Genomic DNA, 6,000 nt, shown 5'->3' on the forward strand with positions numbered 1-6,000 from the left:
CAAAAGCCCTTTCTTTCCTCTCTAAGAAAGCTCTCATCACACCTCCTTCAGGCTTCCATCATTCTACTGTACTTATGCTTGATTTCATTTAGTTCATGAAGCAGTGCAGCTGTAGGATGATGGCTTTCTTCAGCTTGTGCTCAAAGAAAACATGGCATAAGAAGCAATTGTCTAGGACAGCAAATGTTACTCACTGGTTATCTCATATGGATTTTCTTTCTAAATAGCTCTTTAAAGGGTTGCTGGAACACAAGTTATTTCAGTTCTGCCATAAAGCCACAGTGTTTTGGGGCACCCCCCCCATCCCGATTAATAATTTTCACATTCTGAAATCTGTCAACTATGCCTCCAGGCACTGCCAATTCAAGCAAATACAAAAAGAGTATTCACAACACCTCAGGGCATGATTTAATCTGTTCTACACTAAGCAGGTCTGACCTGCTCAGAATTTTTCTGGGAGACCTCCAAAGAACAGAAAGAAGAGTACAGGAATGGGCAGATCTTGTGAGGCAGCTGAGATTTTTTGCCAATATAAATTATGCAACATCTCTGGGAATTTAAACCTTGGTTGTTTAAAAAATAGTACCACTTCTTCCATGATCAACCTGTATTGGCACTGAAGCACTATATGACTAGAGATTCTACCTTCCAAAAGGGATTTAAAACTGAGATTCTGCAGTTCTTTTCTCAAATTCAGGTTGTTAACTATGGCCACATTCCATCTCAAGGCAATGAATTACATACTGTTTCCAATAGTCTTGAATGTCAAAATTATTCTTCACACCTCCTACTAAAGCACACAGTCACTGCCATGTTCCACTTCAGACAAGGCTGTATTCAGTGAGGAGTCTTACATACACACTTAGCAAAGGAGTTGAAATCAGACAGAAATATGAAGTTACTTTTCTAATTATTCAAAATGAACTTAAAATCCAAGAAAGTTCCAGGGAAACTGCTAAGACTTGCAGGACCTCTCAACTAATTTTCCCAAGCAAATCCTTGTAAGAAATGTAATTACATGAAATTGTGACTTAGATTCACTTCCACACTCTCACCTAGCAGTGCCACTAGTTATTCCACAGATTTCCACAGCTCCCTGTTGACAAGCCAGGTGTCTTAACACTATTCTCCAAATTCTGCCCACATTTCCTCCTCAGAGTTCCCAATTTTTGCCTCTTTTTAATACCCTGAAATTGATAGGCATTTAGCATATGTTGTAATTCTGCCTCTGGCAGTGTACTTTAAACCAGAACTGTTTCCTAGGCAGGGACTGACCAATGCAAAAGGCTGAACTTAGAAAAATGGCTAACATGAGCCATAACAGAGAGAAAATCCTTCAAAACTGGGAAGATGCTCTTGGGGGCTCATTATCATACTATGGAAGATTTGTACTTCAGACAGAGAGTTTTAACTGCAAAGATTTTAAACTGCAATTTATCCCAGTGACATCATGAATCATTGTTTGGTAGAAATCTCTTAGAGTGAGGCACCACTCTGCTGTACTTTAAAGAATGTGGTATAAATGCTGCTAAAATACTGTCAGCTGAGTGTTTGGATATTCTAATTTTAGCCTTGTTTATTATGTTTCATCTCCATGGCATTTTTAGGCAATTCATGTACCAGCAATGCTAGCAAATTCTTCTTTTTCAGAGAGACCTCACGGTCAGTAGGACATTGATGATACTTCTCGTGGTTTCTGTATGGACACATTCACACAATTAAGTCCTTCAATGTAAAAGTCCATGATGGCCTTACAATTTTCTTGTAAGAAGCACAGACAGAGCTATTTTTAGGAGGAAAATCCATGTTAAAACTCCACTCTTTCTCCAGCAATGGAACTATTAAGCCATTCTGATTGATTTTTCAACCAAGAAGTTGGTTGAAACAAGAAGTTAGGATAGGGAAACTGTGGCCTACATAGCTGTTAAAAGTGTGGGGCAGAAAGATGCATAAATACAAATTCTAACACTAAATAAAAGGAATGGAATTGAAGATACTATTGTTTGAGTGGCAACTTACAGAAAGCTGATATCAACACATTGGTTAGAATTTGTTTTTAGTAGCTGTCACGGGATTTCTTTGTCTGTGTGGATCTATTTTAAACAGTTTTCCCCTTTCAGCACTCCCTGATAATAAGAAACTTATGTAAGTGCTCTTATTCGGAAAGACTCTCGCTTTGGTCTTCTTAATTTGTCTTGAGAAAGCCAAAGGGCTCAGACAGTGTACAAAGAGAGCTTACATCCTCAAAAGGTGCAGCAGGCAGCTGAGAATAAACTGCAAGGGCAGGATTAGTGGGACTGCAGACTCCACAGTTCAGCTGTCTGCAGATGAGTAATTAGCATCCTCCACACAGCAGCACCAGTATCTCCTCCTCAGTAGCACTGTGAGGTAATATGAAGAGTTGCATTAGTCATAGTGATAACTTAAAAAAAAAAATGAAAAAACAAAAACCCCAAACCAAACCTAAACCTTTTTTCCCCTTTCTTCTACTGTGATAGTAAGAACAATGTCCTCCCATACTGAGAGGGAAGAGTTTGGCCTTTCCTACCCCTGCTGGGCAGGGTGTAGCCTGAAAGCACAGGTGGATCTGAGAATGTGATTGGTGGTGTGGCTCTCTGCAATAAAGGTGGGTGTGGAGACTAGCCTGATATATAGCTGAGGCTGTTGGATGTGGTAAGTCTGCTGGCACAGTATGGAGAGGATGCCTCCTACTATGGGATCTTCCTGCTAGTAAATCCCTTTCTGGTCTGTATTAAAACATTAAAGGATAGGCATATTTTTCATGTTGTTTCTAAAAGTTGTATTCTAGTTGGGAGTCAGGGTAATATATAGCACCAGGTTTTGTGAAGTAATTTCATAGAATTCCGTTAAAGTGCAAATTTCTGGTGTGACTTCTAGAAATGGGGTCTGTGAGAGGATCTGGTTCATGCTTAGAACTTTGTTTAAAACCTGTGCAAATAGTAGTCAGGCTGCCATCAGCTGCTGGTATTGTGGCAACATGTTGAGTCCTGTAGTTGCTACAAACCACTTTACTGTAATTAAAAGTTAATCTAGAACAACTTCCTGGTAGTTTTTATAAGAAAATTAGCCATTTTACAGTGAAGCTAGGTTAGCAAATATTGTAGAATGACTTTCTGCTTTCTCTTACCCTTGAAAATAAGTTTGCTTCTTAATTCTCATAAAAGATCAGAGAATAAAACACATCGCTGTTCTTTATGGCAGTGTTTCAAATTCAGCTAAAACATTTCCTAACTTTGTTGCAATTATAGGGGATGGTAGGGAAAAAATGTGAAGACATTAAATTACCCAAAGGCTTAATGCTTTAGTAGCAAGTATGCATTTTACTACTTTTTCTTCAGAAAAGCAAAAAGTAGGTGCACTTTTCCCCTAGCCTAATCAATTATATACAAAATTGACTTCTGTCTTTTTCTTGTCAATTTTTTGTTTTGTTTTGGTTGTCATCTTTTTGAGCCAAAGTTGTTGCTTTGGATACTGTATACAATTCATGTAGAGTAGTCTTTGTCAGCAGGATGCAAAAATTTGGGTTGAAATGCTGATGCCTCATTACAGGTCCTAAGTCAAGAATCAATAGGATGACATGTATAAAAGTTGGTAGTGAGCCACCAAGGCCTCGTTTGTCAATCTTCACCTGAGAATAAATATTTTATCCAACACAGAGAAAAGTGCTACCCCTTAGATCTATAAAGAGAGTAAATTGGTGCTTTTCTTGTTTTCTTCTGACTATGTTATTAGCTGTTCACAGATTGGTATCATACAGTGATGATTTACTGTAACAAAAATTTCCAAGTCATAAGCTTTTTTTCTTGGACACTAGTAAGTTTTGTCCAATTTAGGCAAAATATTCTTTTAAATTTTCTGTTTCACCTCTTGTCCTAATTATAAGTTATGTTCTCATAAAACTTAGCAATTCTCTTGATAATTAATTTAAAAATGATAACTTTGGGTATCCTGTGAAAAATGTCTGGAGGGAAAGTGTAGAACCTCATTCCCCTGAATGAGAAGATGAGAGATTAATGTACTTCTAATGGTGCAAAGCACGGCATAATATTATTCTTAGAAATAGCAATGTGTTGAAGCATTTTTGTGACAAGTTTCAGTGTTTTATTACTGTTTTGGATAACTTCCTCTTCTTGCAATAGCATGCATTGGTTGGTCTCCAATCACTTGATTTAATGCCTGCTCTCTGTTTTTTCTAGAGCAAGCTATTTTTCCTGTACCCATCCTGAAGAAAAGCCATAAGGCTAAAGTACAGCGGAGACAATTAGCTCCTTATTCATTGGCATGCACAGATTGAACCTACTGCTATTACTTTCTATCTAGATTTTGATTGTTTGTTTCCCCATGAAAACTAATAATTTATTTTTTCTTGCTTTGTTCATAGTGCCTACAACTGGACTTGTTATCAATTCAACCTTTGGGCATGGATGGATTAAAAAAATATGATTTCCCCCTCCTTGTGTCCTAATGTTTTTAGTCTGCCTGTATTTAAATAGCTAAACCAATGAAATCTCAATTGCCCTCTCAAATATGTGATAATCTCTTCCTATTTTACTGGTTGCAGACCAGATTCTCCCACAATGACGTGCATTTGAACATAGGTTATGCTGTTTTGGATCAGGGTTGAGTCTATAATTTTACTTGCATTTGATGTAAATATATATATATGTATTAATTATATTTTGTTTCCTCTGTTTATTTTTTGCTTTTAACTTCTCCACCCCTGTGCCCCTCCCTCCCCCTGCCATGCAATGTCCCCCAAGCCTTTATAACACCATGGCTGGCCCAATGGTCCAACAACTTCTAGTGGGGCTGGGCAAACAGCTGGAAGCTTCCTCAGGATTCTGCCTCTTACACAGGGGCATTGTTTAATATGAATCATTACTAGGATGCTGATGCTAATCTGTCTAGACTTAATCAAAGGCTCCTAAACAGGAGCATAAAGGTTTCTAAAGCATTTACTGTAGCCTTCAGACATGTTATTAATGAATGTTATCCCTCTTGCCTCCCTTTGTGAAGGTGAACAGCTTTTATGTAACATTGATACAACAGCTGCTGAAAGAACTAACACTTCATAATCCTGATCATCACAGTATCAAAGTATATGTATGGATAACACAATCTAACAAGCACATCTTTTATCAACTGTATTTATAATTTTAGCTTTTAAATGGTATTTTGGCAAATATTGCAGATGAAACAGTTGTATTTTTTTCTGAGCGTACTATAACTTGTGAGGCTTGTCATGCTTGGCTTTAATGCAAAAGGATAAAGGGAATCCCCCCCTCTTCATCCATGATAATCCTCTGTAGTTTTTCACTGTTGGTTTTTCCCTTCCCCCATCTTTATTTCCTTTAATATCTCAATCCTGTTTGACAGAGTGAAAAAATGCTCTTTTGTAACAAACTGCTCCCAGATTTGTATTTGAAAATGCACTATCCTAAAAGGTTTATTATTTCATACTGGGGAGAAAGCCATTGTGTTTGAGGCTTTGTGTCCACCCCTTCTCTCTACTTTCTCACTGGGGAAACAAAAAATAGATGAAATACATTTGCTTTGAGTCAGTAACTTCTGTCTTCTGGTTTTCCAAGAATAGCCAAATGCTGCCATTGGCTCACTAACTGTCAGTGGAGACTGAGGAATTAATGCAGCCTCTTGAAAATACCAGCCCAAATGCATGATCACCATGAGTCACAGCTGAGTGCTCGGGTTATTTCACTCCTGCAGTTTTTCTGCAGTAGAGTCACAGAATGGGTCAGGCTGGGAGAGACCCTCATAGTGGGTCATCTGGTCCAACCTCCCTGCTCGATCAGGGACCTCCTAGAGCATGTGGCAGAGGATTGCATCCAGACATATCTTGAATATCACCTATCGGGGAGACTCTGCAACCTCTGTGGACAACATGTTCCAGTGTGTGGTGACCTGTACAGTCAAGAAGTTCTTCCTCATGTTCCACTGGAACTTCCTGTGCGTTGCTGCCTG

The sequence above is a fragment of the Melospiza georgiana genome, chromosome 6 (assembly GCF_028018845.1).
Source record: "Melospiza georgiana isolate bMelGeo1 chromosome 6, bMelGeo1.pri, whole genome shotgun sequence".
Taxonomy (NCBI): domain Eukaryota; kingdom Metazoa; phylum Chordata; class Aves; order Passeriformes; family Passerellidae; genus Melospiza; species Melospiza georgiana.